The following is a 15,263-nucleotide window of genomic DNA, read 5'->3' on the forward strand; positions in this document are numbered from 1 at the left end:
CAGGAAGGAAGAAGGAATGGATGACATGTAGGCAATAGTGTGTGACTGGAAGAGAGAAGTTTTCTTTATCTGCTCGTGAAAATGGATCGTTCTGTTTTCTTATGAAGCGTGAACTTCTGCTGAAAATGGAGGTGTGGGGAGAGGGGGAGAGTCCCAGCCACTGTCAGAGGTTGAAGATGGTGGAACATTTGGGAGAACATGTGCAGAGTGGGAGAATGACTTGGTCTGGAAATAGACCAGGGTTGCTAGACTTAATGGATAAAAATATTAAAAATATCAACCAAAATCTTGAGTCTTCCTTCAGGAGAAATGAAATTAACACAAAGGTCTATACTACTATTCAATCAAATCCGTACAACAGGTATTTGAGTTTAATACACATTGAATGTGATGATTCAGAGGGATGAGGTACAAACCTATGAAAAGGTGCAGAACAGAAAACACAGAGATTTCCTTTATGAATAGGGATCACTTAAAGCAGATTATTAGTAAAATACTTAATGGCAGGCTAATGTGGGACTGGAAGGACCAAAGCTGGGATGATCTTAAAATAAGTCAAATGACAAAGGTGATCTTTAATAGTGGGAATTAAGTAGAATCACTTCCAGATTTATTCACTGTCTCTTGGATTTGTTATTCCCTGTGATACCTAAATAAAACTCTCTTGCTTTGTCTGCCTCTAAAGTAAACTATATAACAAAAACATTATGAGCTCATAATCTTAGTCACACTACAAGGGTTTGAAGGCCAGCTCTACTACTTACCAGTTCTGAGAACCCAGACAAATTACATGAACTCTAAGCCTTTTTTTTTCCCTAACTAGTAAAACCAGGATAATGATACACCTACCTCATAGGTGTGTCATGAGTATTAAATAGGATAACTCATACAACAAACTTTCCATACTCTATAGCATAAGGAAGCATATTCGACAGTTATCATTATTAACTTCCTTAATAGGGCTCTGAAGGCACAAGGGTATTCACCTATCTCTGTTCATAGCACTTTCTGTCATTGTACTGTGCTAATTAATCTAACTCATTTCATTATAATTAATAAGTGATAATACAACTGGGGTATGAAAAACTCATTTGGACAATTATAAGGGAAACAATATGGTAACAGCTATTCAGTTTAGCAGTCTGACCAGTATTAGATAATATATTAAATCCTTTGTTTTTTAACGCATTGAAAGGACACTTTTCATGTTTTAAGATACATATGGGTATAAGACATAAAATGTCTTTCACTGGCATCCAGTTTTCTGACTTACTACTCTTAAATAAAACATTTAAAAGTTGACCATGCCACAGATTAAATGAAAGCTAAGCAGATAGTCATTCTGACTGTCTAGGGTGAGCCACATCGAGTGTGCATTCCCCCAGAGTTACATTGTTGTAAATTTGATGATTCACACAAGGCTTATGTTCCCCTATTTTTGCAAAGGACATCCTTTAAGTCCATGTGCCTGCCTTCCACTATAATGGTAACTGTTCATGTTCTATTAAGGATCTCACAAAAAGTAGTTTTTATGCTGTTTGTGAAGTATGAAAGAATTTTATTCATTTTCCATTAGGACTGTGCTGCAGGTGAAATGTATTAATGGATGTGCAGTAAGCTAACTATAGATAAAAAGAATAATTGGGGTGACCTTCCATGATACTGGAATGGCTAATAAAACTCTCTCACTCCTGGCTAAGTGTGGATTTCCAGTGTAGTGCCAGATTGCCCACAGTCATCTATGCTGTCATCCCAGGCAGAGTTCAGATCGTTGGGAAATTTCCTATTGAGACTAGAATGTGTTAGTCCTTGGGCAGAAGTGGCTCTGAATTTGGTTGTTTTGCCCACAGGGCTTTTGGAGAAGGAAGAGGACAAATAATCTAAAACAAATTTTTTTTCAGATTCTGTGATAGCATCCACCAACCAACCTGCTCAGGGTACCTCCGGGGACCCCTGAATAGTGTGCATAGAAAGGCTGTTTTGTTTTTGTTTGTTTTGAAAATCAATCTGCCCCTGAACGTCTTCAAATATTTACTGCTGTGGGTGGAAGGAAGGGATTTTTTTTTTCCTCTCAATTTTGCCCTGGGGAGAAAACATTCCTGTGCTCAGTTTAGCCCAAAAGGGAGAGTATGATTCGAGTGTCTGAACTAGGCATAATTTACCACTTTACTGTAGGTCCTGCTCAGCTGATATGTAAGAAAATAGGCTCCTTTGACATTTTCCCCGGAGGTCAGTAAGCTCTCCACTTATGCTAGGAAGGAAAGCATAATCCAGTTATAACTGCTGTCTTCCTACCTTCCCTACCCCACATCCCATAGATTGCATCTAAGTAATCTCCAGGTGTCTTTCTCCTTCCTCATCTTGATTGTTGCCCTAATTAAAAATAGCACATTGAGTGTTTTCTTAAAGCATTACCATTTGATTTACTGTTTTTTTAAAGATTTTATTTATTATTTTTATTTTTTATTTTTTAGAGAGGGAAGGGAGGGAGAAAGAGAGAGAAAGAGAAACATCAATGTGCGGTTGCTGGGGGTCATGGCCTGCAACCCAGGCATGTACCCTGACTGGGAATTGAACCTGCGACACTTTGGTTCACAGCCCGTGCTCAATCCACTGAGCTACACCAGCCAGGTGATTTACTGTTAAATGTGATATTTCTATATATTGAAGATCCACACACCTTTGTGTACCAGTGTTATAGTTGAAGAAATTATTTAAAACTGGTGAACTACATTAGTCTGCTTTCTTATAAAAAGGTCTCAAGAAACTATACTTGGCCAGGTGATAAAAAAATAACAAGGCAGTTATAAGCAAAATATTTGGAAATGGGAGAAGGTAACAGAAAGAACCTGGCCTTCAGAAATAATCCCTCCCCATAACTGCACTCTGAGCTTGTTTTCTGAAAATTAAAAGTAGAGTCAACAATTCTTGCATACTAAAGGATTTCCTGAGGAATCCTTTAAAATAATTTATGTAAGGCACCAAGCCAGGTACCTGGAGTTGCTCAAAAAGAGACAATTCCCTTTTATTCCCTTCTACTAGCCCCTTAATAGTAACCTCACTATTTTAAAGATGATAAATTTAAGTGTGATTAAAAAATGAACAAGTAAACATATGAATTGGCACTGTTTTGATGCAGTCAACTCCATCAGATAGAAGTCCAAATTAGCCATCTTTGTTATAAAGTTAAGGCATTAAAACATTGCTAACTCTTTTTTAAATTTACATAAAGATTTTATTTATAAGTCTCTCTTGAGGATTTTCTTGGTAGATGCTTAAATATTTACTCAGTAGTGCACAGATTGATTATTTAAAAAATCGAAAGTCTCCAACAGGATCAGTTGTCTGAGTACACATTATGTATCTGTCATTTATTGTTATTATTTTCATTGTTATTTTAACAAAGCATTAATAAAATTTATGGCTGGAGTCAAGTACCAAACATACTCAAATTAATTTATTTTGATTTTTTCAACAAATTAGCTTATAATCTTGATAAATGGGAAGGTTTCACTTTCAATTACAATTTTCCTGGATCAGTGTCATCTAAGTATAAAGTCTAAAAGCCTACATCTTGACAATATTCAAAGCTATAGAAGGATGTGTGAGAAGGGAAAACAATCAAACATATAGATGATATCTTGCCTTAAATGTTGTTACTGTTAAGCCATCTTTCCTTCCTCGTTTCTTCCTTCTCTCTTCCTTTACCTGAATTAACTTGTGTTCTTCTCTTCTGAAAGATGGAATAAATTTTAATCTAATAATAAAGATAAATAGTAAACACTAATTTTTCCCCTAGAAAGGCTCACAGGACTTGCTTATTAATATTGATGATAGCTTACTATTCTCAAAAAATTTCAAGTAAATATTATGCCCTTGTACTCTTAAATAATAGGTTATTTTCCAACCAAGAAAGTAGTTTCCGTGGTAGTTAGAAATTGGAAGTTAGCAAATGTGCAAAGAAGAGCACATGATAACAAACTTTATACTTTAATTTGAATGCTTAAAGTTCAAAATTATGTCCTTAAAGGATGTTAAATTATTAACTAGTAAGCAAAGTTTTAAATATAATTTTTACCATATTTAAGTGACAGATGCCTTATCTTATTTACATCTGTGGCGTCTTAACATGCTTTATTCTTATCGATTATAGGATCTGAATACGCTTTTCTCTCTAATCATAAACTCCTTGGTTATCTGAGAGTAGCATGAGTGAGAAATTTTTTACTATGTGTATCCTGTCAAATCTTGGAAATTTTGTTTCTTCAAAGATGTTTATTCTGATTAATGGGCCCTTTGAGGTTTGTGTCAGCATATGCCTACTTAGTGACAGATAATTTTACCTTACTAAAATGGTAAAATACAATTGAATCTGTTATGATTGGAAACATAGCATTTTATTAATAATAGCAAATGCCTGTCTTTTGATACTGTCATTGGAAATAGTTGTTTATAAATACAGACCTGCATTTCATTCCAGACTGCATATCTTTTTTCTCAGAAGGATATTAGAGATTAGATGTAGTTGTGCTGCTCCTGTGTGAAGAGGAGCAACTTGCAGCACATAGCAGCCTTTGTCAGCTGACAGCAAATCTAACATAATGTGTCATCAGAAGATAGAAGTATTATATTGAGGCATTTAAATAAACTTCTATTTATGTTAGGCTAATGTGTTTTAATAACAAACTCTAGTTTTCATAGATATCATGCATTAAATACAATCTATTTCAAGCACTTTCTTATGTAATATTTTGTTGTCTGTTGTCTATAAACATAGCTACATGGAACCGGCCTATAAATCGTGTTTCATCTCATTCAGTGCTACCCTTTATGGCTGCACCATGTGGTAGGAATCTAGAAACATCAGGTCTGCCATTCCTGTAACATTTCAGGGGTCTCCAGGTGATAGGCTTGGCCAACTGTCTTGGCCCAGTGCCAGTTCACGATGGTCCTACCAACCAGCACCACTTAGTGAATTACTTCGAGGCCCTGAATGATTTATATGGAACAAGAAAGGATTCTGCAAAGTGGATATTTTTAACTTTTTCTATCTGTGAACCAGGATGTGTCACTAGCTGGAGTCTGTTGTTCTCTGTTGAAACAGTAATTTGCTTTCTGGCCTCTCTAGGCTGTTTCAGGTGGAATGCCGAAAATAGTTGCGTGGACATCTCCTAGTCCTTTATCCCAGTTCCCTCTGCCTTCCACACCAGTTAAATGTTTTTCTCGTTTGCTGTTTATTTTTTGATCAAGTGCATTTTATGCTCATGAGAATTGTGGGTTTCACTCCTTAAAGAACTTACATTGGTTTGACTTTGGTTCTTTGACATAACAAAGACAGACAGAGGGAAAAAAGGTAACCTACCAAAAATATAATTCATTGGTATAAACATCTTTTCATTCATTTATACATTCTCCTTTTACTTAGAAGAAATCCCTCAAGGGAAAAAGTAAGTATCTGTGCACTCTTATTGAGACACATTATATACTATATTAAATAATAAAGATTAATAAGCATATTTAGGTGATCTCAAATTAGATTTTATTTACTTATTTTTAGAAAGAAGAGAAGAGTGAGAGAAAGAGAGGGAGAGAAACATCAGTGTGTAGTCGCCTCTCATAGGCCCCTAACTGGAGGCCTGACCTACAACCCAGGCATGTGCCCTGACTGGGAATCGAACCACTGACCCTTTGGTCCACAGGCTGGCACTTAATCCACTGAGCCACACCAGCCAATAGGCTATGTCAAATTAAACAATGAAAAATATGTTCTCCTTTTGTAGTGTTTGACTCTTTTCAATTTGGGTCCCTGAAAGCAGTGAGAATTGGAGAAAGCTATGCTATGTTGCATGTTTGAAAATGAAAAACCTAAAAAAAATGCGGAGACTTCAATGACTTCAAAATTAAAGGCAAATATGGAACCTGAAACCAAAGGTTCTTCTGGGGTGTTGGCAGTGGCGTCTATTGGCAGATGTTGTAAAGAGACATGATCGAGTTAGACAGTTATTGTCTGATGGATTTATAGATAGAAAATATAAAAATATTTGTACTACAAGGCATTTATAATTAAGATTATAGAAATGCAAACAGGTATTGTCACTAGTTAAATACAGTTTTAAAACACTCAGTTATATTGGTCTAAACCCTGGATCCTTTGAACTACCAATGTCAGGCCTCCTGCCTCCTGAACATGGTGATACAAGAATCAGAACTATATTTTGGTGTGAGTATGGTGATAACATCAAAAAAGTGAAATTAGTGTCCCTCAATTATTTCTTCTCCTCTTACGTTTGATTTTACCTTACATTTTCCAAAATTGAATACTGCCAATTTTTTTATATTGTCATTATTTAAGACTTTATAGCTTTAATTTTATTTTAATAAACTTAACTATTTGCTTGATTTTTAGGAGCCAGGCTTAGGCTCCTAAATAAATAGTTCATTAATTTTTATGTCAGCCTTGGTGCTATTTACATGCATACAAATGAAACTAAACTACCCCGGGGAACTTGTAAAGGGTCGGTTTCAAATTCATGAATTAATGCAAATGGTAAGGTTACATCATTTGGGTATAAGCTATAAGCTTTGGAGAATAGAGAATAGGCAATCAAGGTAAAATAGCTCCATAGCTTGCATTATTTATGAAAATGAGATCCTGGCACTTGTATTCTAACGTGCTGTTAATAGGAGATGGAGCTACCTCTTTGTGCAGGTGCACTGCGGAGGTCACTGGGACACATGGGCAGGGAATCCACTCTGCTGCATCTTTATTAACAAGAAACCCACAGGGTTTTCATTTGACCTACTATATTTCTAATGGTTGTTGCTACCACATCTGAAATCCCTACAGCTTCAGAGCAATTATATTTCATCCATTCTAGAGTGTCATCAATTCAAAGATATATTATGTTCAATTTACCACCAAGAAAGGAAGAGTACTTCCAATTAAAGTATGACTTTTGATTAACTGAAGATTCATCCCAATCTTAACGCTGTGAACATGTGAAGAATAAAAAGTCACTTTAGTGTTGTTGAAGTACATTACTGCATTTATTTTGCCACATGAGGTTGCCAGCTTGGGGATGAAGCTTAAACATTACTTCCAGAGGGCTGTCTGTGTTAGACATAGGTATTACCTGCAGGGAATGAGAGGTCAGAGGCTGCATCTCCCCATTAGCACATTAGAGAGAGAAATGTGGAAATGGAGGGTTTTATCTGATAGGGTTCCTGTGATCTTGGCCTCTTTATCTATGTCTTCTTATATTTAATCTCTGCCAGTGAATTTTACTATGACATAAATAGGCATATGAACACTTTAGCAAGTTCACATACTAATGCTCTATGAAAACAATTTTTTATTTCTAAATTTTCTGAAAAGAAGGAATGCAGACATTCTTAGAAGAATGCCATAATATGAAGTATTTCTAGTAACTTGGTTAATAAAAGAAGCCAAACCCCTGATCTCCTTAACATCTCATGCTACTCCAAAAAGCCACTTTCTTAGCATCATCAGAGTGACAACTGATAGCTTGGTAAAGACATAGGAACAAGGGGTAACTTCTATTTTTAAAAGACTCAGAATTTAAATTCTACCACAAATACATGTACTTTATTAATTAAAGCCACGAGTCCACAGACAAAATGTAGTGCCAAGCAATTGAATTTTAATAAATGCAAATGAGCCAAAAGTGAGAATAAGCAGCTGAAGGTCCAGGACAGAATATTTGTATTTACCTTGGTATTCAACAGCTTTTACTCAGAGGCCTGAGTGAGGAGTGAGGATTAAAAGTATGAAATTATTCCAGGAGTTTGGCAACTAAGGAATGGAGGCCATAGGTTGTGGCGGATACCAGCCAGCAGTGACCGAGGAATGCTGTGGATGGCTCGTCAACATGCCAGAAAAACATACACAGAGACAACCAAGTCCTATAGGGAAGTAGGAACAGAATGGCCACTCTCTGTGGTGAAGAGAGTGCCGCTTGGCCACCCTCCCTGGTAGGGAGAGCGAGCCGTTAACCCTCTGGAGAGGCTTTTAATTGGTTTTGTTTCAATAAGAATTCAGGTAAAAGCTCATTACTCATTGCTAGGAAGTAAGGATCAAACAATAGATAACTAGGAAGTCTGAGGGCCTATTTTGAGTCAGGGTCAAACAGCTGTAAAACTTTAAAGAACAAACTTACTTCTTCCTTGGACCCTTATCATTCAACTGAGAGCATTCTAAACAAAGCAGGTTTCACAGGATTTTACATATTCTTTCTTAGGCCTGATACCCGGGGAACCCGCCCTTTTCACTACAGAGCTGCACCACTGTGTCATTGTTTCAGGCTTAGGTGGAGCAAGGGAACTAAGGCAACCAAGAGATAAGGAGATTTTCTCCCAGAAGTTGAGGACTCAGGCTATATCAAAGCCGAGGAGCGAGGGTTCATCACCCCCTTTTGCTGTAGCCCCCAAAGTCCTTTCTTGGGGGCCTCCTACATGGCCGTGCCTGTCTTAGATCATTCCCCCCTTGGGGAATCTTACCCGTCATTGGCTAACCAACCAAGCATTGGGGTTCAGTTATGAATGAAGCAGCAGAAGCAGCGCTCCTGCCAGGGAGATAAGCTTTTGTCTCCTTGCTGGCTTATGGTCCAAGGCCACTCCCTCAGCCTTAGCCTTGGTGGGGGTTACAGCTTCTGATACCAGGCAGGGCAGTTCCCAACAATAAGTACATAGGATTTTAGAGTGGGAAAACAGAGTACTTTCTATGAAGTACTTTTGTCGTCTTTTTGACAAAAGAAGACACTTTGTCATCTTTTTTCCATTTTATTTTAAGCTCCCCCCATGTGTTTAGGAATCTAAGTTCTTAAATTATCTCTTAAAAATACTCTGCAGATTTATAGCGTTAATATAAAGATAGAAGGTAAACGTGCTGTTCTCACCAGGTGATGGATTGCATCTTTTTAACCCAACATACCTGAAGTACCAATAGATCTCTTACATATCGGCAGGCTAAATCCTTGTTTGCTGTTTTTGTTGTTCATTAGGAAAGGAGTTCAAAATCACACCCCAAGACAGCATGATTATTGTTAGTGGCAGTACTGTGAAGTGTCCCATCTCTCATCTTACTGTGATTCCTTGGTTAATTGTCTCTCTGCTCCAGTAAACTGTACAATCTATAGACGTAAACTCGTTCATCATTGAGGTAAATACTAAATCCCTACCACTTAGCACAAAGCCTGGCACATAAGTGATCAAAATAGTAAAACATCATATGACGTGGCTTCAACAGTATTGACATGTGATCGTTGGTCTTTTCCCGACTGTCTGGACCAGGCCAAACTGAAGATGCTGTCAAGTGACACCCAGAAACTCCCATATAATCTCTCTTTTGTTGTTGTTGCCTTTGGAGTAGCTTTGTTGTGGAAATTTTATTTATTCTTCATGTCCACTCACTGAAGGGAATGGCTTTGAATGTCAGATTCTAAATTAGATTATTTAAAGAACTATTCAAGTCTGAAAACTGTGACTGACTGAAGCTGTATCTACATAGAGAGAAAAGAGAACAACAATTTTGTAGCAGATCTGAGCTAGCGAGATCAATAATATGAAAGGTGCATTTATCCAGAACTATTATGATTATTGAGTTAACTCCTCATTTTCATATAAATACTTTCAACAATAGCAAATAGGACAGAGTAACAATTTTCTTAAATTGACATCTGCCTACTCATCAGAGTTTCACACACTGCTTTCCCTTTACAAACATCTTGTTTTTTGTAAAAAAATAAAAATGGTGAATGGATTCATTTTCTAAAAATAATCTATTAATGTTTCAACTATGTGTGTGTGTGTGTGTGTGTGTGTGTAGAGAGAGAGAGTCAGACAGAGACAAAGACAGAGACAGAGTGTCTGTCCAGAAGGTATGCAGCCATGTAATATAAAAAACAGAGACATTTATTGAAGAAGATACAAGAAGCACTGTACATAAGACAACAATGCCTCAGTCCCCTTCAAAGTAGGCACCTTGGGACCTCACACACTTCTCCCAGTTGCTATCAGCTACTCCATCATATTTTTCTAAATCTCATTGGTGGTCTGAAATCTCTTTCTGTTCAAAGGTGATTTTAGTTTTGGGAAAATCTAGAAGTTTCAAGGCACCAAGTCTGGGCTATAGGGAAGCTGAGTCATCTGGGTGATTTGATGTTTCACCAAAAAACTCTGCAGGAGATGTGATGCATGAGTGGGCACATTGTCATGATGAAGCTGCCAATCACCAGTTGCCCATAGCTACAGCCTTCTGAATCACCTGAATTGTTTTTACAGAGGAATGTTCAAGCTCAATGCAGAATTTGATGCAGATTTGTTGCTGTACCCGCTCAGTCATTTTGAATGCAATAGCCACACAGTAGACAGCTCATTCAATGGCATCTACCAACCCCACTGACTAGTACAATGAAGTTATCATTGTTCACATTTGCACATTCCAGTCCATTCTCCTTGGTACTAGGGTACATTAATGTAACACAAACCATTCTCCATATACTAACAATGGCTGCACTTTTTTCTGGACAGGCCTCATATATTATGGAAATACGGAGTGTCAGCGCTTTAGAAAGGAATGATAATTGTTTGGTGCTACATTGACAGATTTTAAGGAGTCATTGCTTATAAAGGTGAACAATGAGTCATGTGCATAAAAATCAAGTGAATTCTATAAGGGAGGAATGGTAAAAATCAGTATTTATACCACTTTCTAAATAGAATGTATTAGGTGTTCTCTTTGGTTCTGATTACATATACAAGCATAAATGCACTGCAAATAAAGGTTACCCAAAGGAAAAATATCATTTGCCTTTCATTATGATCATGTTGGCATTTCTACACTGAATCATAATCATTGTTAGTTTGAATACAATTTTTGCAATTTACTCATTCAATATTTATTGAACTCCAGGACTGCATCAGAGTGCTATACCACAGTGATAGAGAAAAATTTATTCCTGAAAGATTGATTCTACGTAAAGATACTTCATATATGACTTCCAATAAAAATGTTAATATATAACAATAATAACCAAATTTATTTATCATAACTTGTACCTTTGCTTCCAGAGGTAAATAAACACAGTTTTGGGGCGCCCTCTGAGTAACACGCTCCAGGTATGTCTGAGGCTTGAATATTGTGGACATTCCAAGACTGCAGTATGATCGGGGTACAGGGCAAACACTATAAAATGTAATTAACGATATAGTAGTCTCCCCTTCTGCTCAGGTTCCTGTTTCATGGGTTTGGTTACTCACGGTCAACCTCAACCTGAAGATATTAAATAGAAAATTCTAGAAATATGCAGTTCGTAAGTTTTAAATCACATGCCATTTTGACCAGCATGGTAAAATCTTGCAGTGTGCCACCCTGTCCTGCCTGGAACACATCGCCCTTTGTTGAGCACATGCCATCTGTCTGTTAGTCATGTAGCACCTACCTTCATTGTCAGATCAGCTGTGCTGGCACAGCAGTGCTCATGTTAAAGTAACTCTTGTAGTTGCTTGACGCTACATCACGATGCCTATGTCATTCACCTTGCTTCATCTCATTACATAGGCATTGCATCACCTCACATCATCACTGGCATCATAAGGAGGGTCAGTCCAGTACAATGAGATATTGTATTGTACTGTATGGAGAGAGAAAGAATATATTCATATCACTTTTATCATAATATATATTATAATTGTTCTATTTTATTATTATCATTGTTAATCTCTTACTGTGCCTAATTTATAAATTAAACTTTATCATGGATATGTGTGTATAGGAATAAAAAGTACATATAGGGTTAGATACTGTCTGAGGTTTTAGGCATCTGCTGGGTACTGCTGGGACACCTTGGGGTATATCCCCCATGGATAAGGGGAGAATATTGTCCAAGGTAACATTATTTGAGTCAAATAAAGAGTCTGTGAAGAAATAGAAGAACTTTGTGCTGGTGCTGGGTCACTGAGTTAATTATGGAGAACAAAGTGTTCCCATTTGTTTTTAAATTTATTTTTAAAATTAAATTTATTGGGGTGATGTTGTTTAATAAAATTACATAGGTTTCAAGTTTATGAAATCATAATTCTATGGTATGTGATCTATATAATGTATGTGTGGCCCCCACCCAAAGTCAAATCTTCTTCCGTCACCATGTTTGACTCCCTTTGCCCTTGACTACGCCCACCGACACTCTTCCCTCTGGTAACCCCATGCTGTCGTATGGCTTTGAATTTTCCTGTCTGATTCTTCCTTTTATTTCTCCTTAGCACTAACCTAATTCAGACTACTCTTTTTTTTCTGAATTATTTTTTAAAATTATTATCCTAACCCATAATCCCCCCTACATGTCATCACCAAATTACTCTTTGATAAATCAGCTTTGGCTCTACAGTATATGCTCTACCTGCTTTACTTTGGCATTAGGTAGTTCAAAACTTGGCCTGGCTATGGTGCTCATTTCATTTACCTTGGCTCTATCCAGAAGAAAGTACTAAATCTCTTTTCTGCTAATTGCAAAAAAAAAAAGAATTAGAAGAATAATCATGAAAACAATTTAATGAGGGAGAACGGAGAACCCTTGCAGTATTATATTGTATTTGAATTTTCAAATCCACTGAGAATGAGAAATGGCTTAGTATGGATTATAAATAGACGTTGGCAAGCTTTGAACTGCCCACACTGTGTTCTAAGCTTTGAGCAAAGCTCTGCTGGTGTGCTGAACCGACTTTAGCTCTGATGTGAGTTATAAAGACACAAGGATGAGTGGCTCCATTTGGAGCATTATGCTAGCCAGATATGTAAATTGAATTCATGATTGGACTTCCTTTCTACATCCCTTTCATTCCTCATAGGATAATTATGATATCCCTTCTTGACACAAAGCAGATCAATTCCAGTATTCTTTATGAAAATAATGTTTTATTATTTTAAATAACAAGGTAAGGCACCAAGATTCATTTCATTGTTAGTCATTTATTAAAAACCAGTATCATCAAAGGTATAGAGTTCCATAATTACATTTTCATAGACTTGCTAATTGAAAGATGCTTACATATCTTACATTTTTCTGAAAAATAATGTTAATGTGTGATGATCCTGCACAGTCTATGTAAATATTACGCTCTTGCCATGATGGTATATGCATAAAGATCATGTTAATATGTACTCAACATTTAAGAACCCAGCTACCACTTCGGATAGTACCACCATTTCCTACCACTTGATGTTGTTTTCTTTGATACAGCCAGGCTTGTTCAGAACTTTCTTTTTTTAAAAGATTTTATTTACGCCCTGGCTGGCGCAGCTCAGTGGATTGAGTGCGGGCTGCGAACCAAAGTGTCTCAGGTTCGATTCCCAGTCAGGGTACATGCATGGGTTGCAGGCCATGACCCCCAGCAACCGCACATTGATGTTTCTTTCTCTCTCTCTCTTTCTCCCTCACTTCCCCCTCTAAAGATGAATAAATAAAATCTTTTTTTACTTATTTACTTACTTTTAGGGAGAGGGTAAGGGAGAGAAAAAGAGAAGGAGAAAAACATCCATGTGTGGTTGTCCCACATGCACCCACTACCGGGGACCTGGCCTGCAACTTAGGCACGTTCCCTGACTGGGAATCGAACTGGTAACCCCTTGGTTGCAGGCCGGTGCTCAATCCACTGAGAAACACCAGCCAGAACTTGTTCAGAACTTTCTGATAGAATGCAGTTGTTCACCAACCATTTTTCCATGAAGTATTTAATGTGTTTGTTACTGTTTTACTAACTGGGTATCTTATCAATACTAGGGACATTGCTAAGACATAGGATTCTGTACACACCAAGGGTGTGTGTGGCCAAGTGAGTGGGAATGACCCAAACTACACCCTGAAGAGCTAAGCAGATTTGGTGTTGGGGGGAGGTAACTGCCTGCCGTGCAGCCCCTGCCTGCTGGCTGACTGCACAGGTACAGAGTAGTGACTAAGAAGCGTGCAGAGGGCACTGCCTTCTCAGAGCAGCAGCGCAGCTGCAGCAGCTCCAAATGCAGCAGCCTGAATCCCCACAGGTGAATGGAGCTCAGCAATAGGTATCAATGAGGCAGGTGATCACCATGAAGCTTTGGCTAGAGCTCTAGTCTTCAAAGACAGCATGGAGATCCTGGACGAAAAATTGAGACAGGAAATGCCAATACTAGAAATGAAAATGCATGGAGGAAGTGAATTTTTATGTGTGTGTGTCTACAATTTGTATGGACTAAAATATTAAGCTAATTTCAATGCAGGTCATATCATCTGCTAATTATTTTCTTAGTGACTGACTTTTCCAGATAAATGATTTTCCAAACTGGGAACATGAGCTACTTTTAATACATTGGAAAAATTATTTGGATGCTACACCCATCTCCAGTCTCTTCTGACGGGTGGAGGGGCTTGTAGCCCCTGGATAGTGGAGTTGTAGTACTATTTAGTTGAACAAAGAACCAATCACAATCATATTCTTTCATTCTAACATACCTGCTTATATGATTGATCTTAAGTGAAGAGAAATGAAGCCTGAGAGCACTCAGATATACATTTGTGAGAAATAAAAGAACTTATTAGTAGCCACTTGCCGGCAATAAAATTCCCAGAAAGAGGGTAATTCAAAAGAAAAATAAATAACTGAAGGAAAAAGAAAAAGAAAGGCAGGCAGAAAAGAGATAGGAAATGAGAGAACTAAAATGTATCAGCTGCTTTGTTTGAAAAGTGAACTTAAAGATTAAAAGAATATTCAGGAAAACAGAATAATGTATTTCCACTTATTGCCTATTTCAGAACTACAAATTCTTCCCTAAATACCTTTTTATCAATGCAAACAAAAAGCTATGACTACAAGTATTTGCAAACATCTAAAACATACTACTATAAATGCATTCTTCTTGGAAACCAATTTAATACATGTTTAAACTCTAAGTGTGTGCATGTACATCATAGAGTGTTATAATTATATGCATTTTTATATGTGTCATGCACTATGTGATAGTCATTTAATGGAGTATGTCCCCTAGATTTGATATACTTAGTATCTGTGTTCATGTCTCAAATATCATTGCCCCTTTTACCTATTGTTTTTGCACCACTTCTGGCAAAGTGCCTACTTTATTTGGAGATAGCACAGTCATTTAAATATCAACAATAAAATCACAGTCCTGTGTATTTCTATTGCCAACTCCATCCATTTGTTTCCTGAAATAATTTTAGTTCTGATAGTCTGGTATGATTATACCAGGGTGATAA

The 15,263-nt window shown here is 37.2% G+C and overlaps 1 protein-coding gene and 1 long non-coding RNA gene across 3 annotated transcripts in view; both read left to right on the forward strand.

Annotated features, from left to right (window-relative positions):
- Positions 1-15,263, forward strand: part of NKAIN2 (sodium/potassium transporting ATPase interacting 2) — an 878,265-nt gene that overhangs the window by 167,887 nt on the left and 695,115 nt on the right. The window lies entirely within an intron of this gene.
- Positions 3,654-14,195, forward strand: LOC118500319. Its single transcript, XR_004902883.1, has 3 exons — positions 3,654-4,374; positions 4,513-4,521; positions 14,183-14,195. It is a non-coding gene; the product is annotated as an uncharacterized LOC118500319 (long non-coding RNA).

This window comes from Phyllostomus discolor, chromosome 4, assembly GCF_004126475.2.
Source record: "Phyllostomus discolor isolate MPI-MPIP mPhyDis1 chromosome 4, mPhyDis1.pri.v3, whole genome shotgun sequence".
In the NCBI taxonomy this organism is placed as follows: domain Eukaryota; kingdom Metazoa; phylum Chordata; class Mammalia; order Chiroptera; family Phyllostomidae; genus Phyllostomus; species Phyllostomus discolor.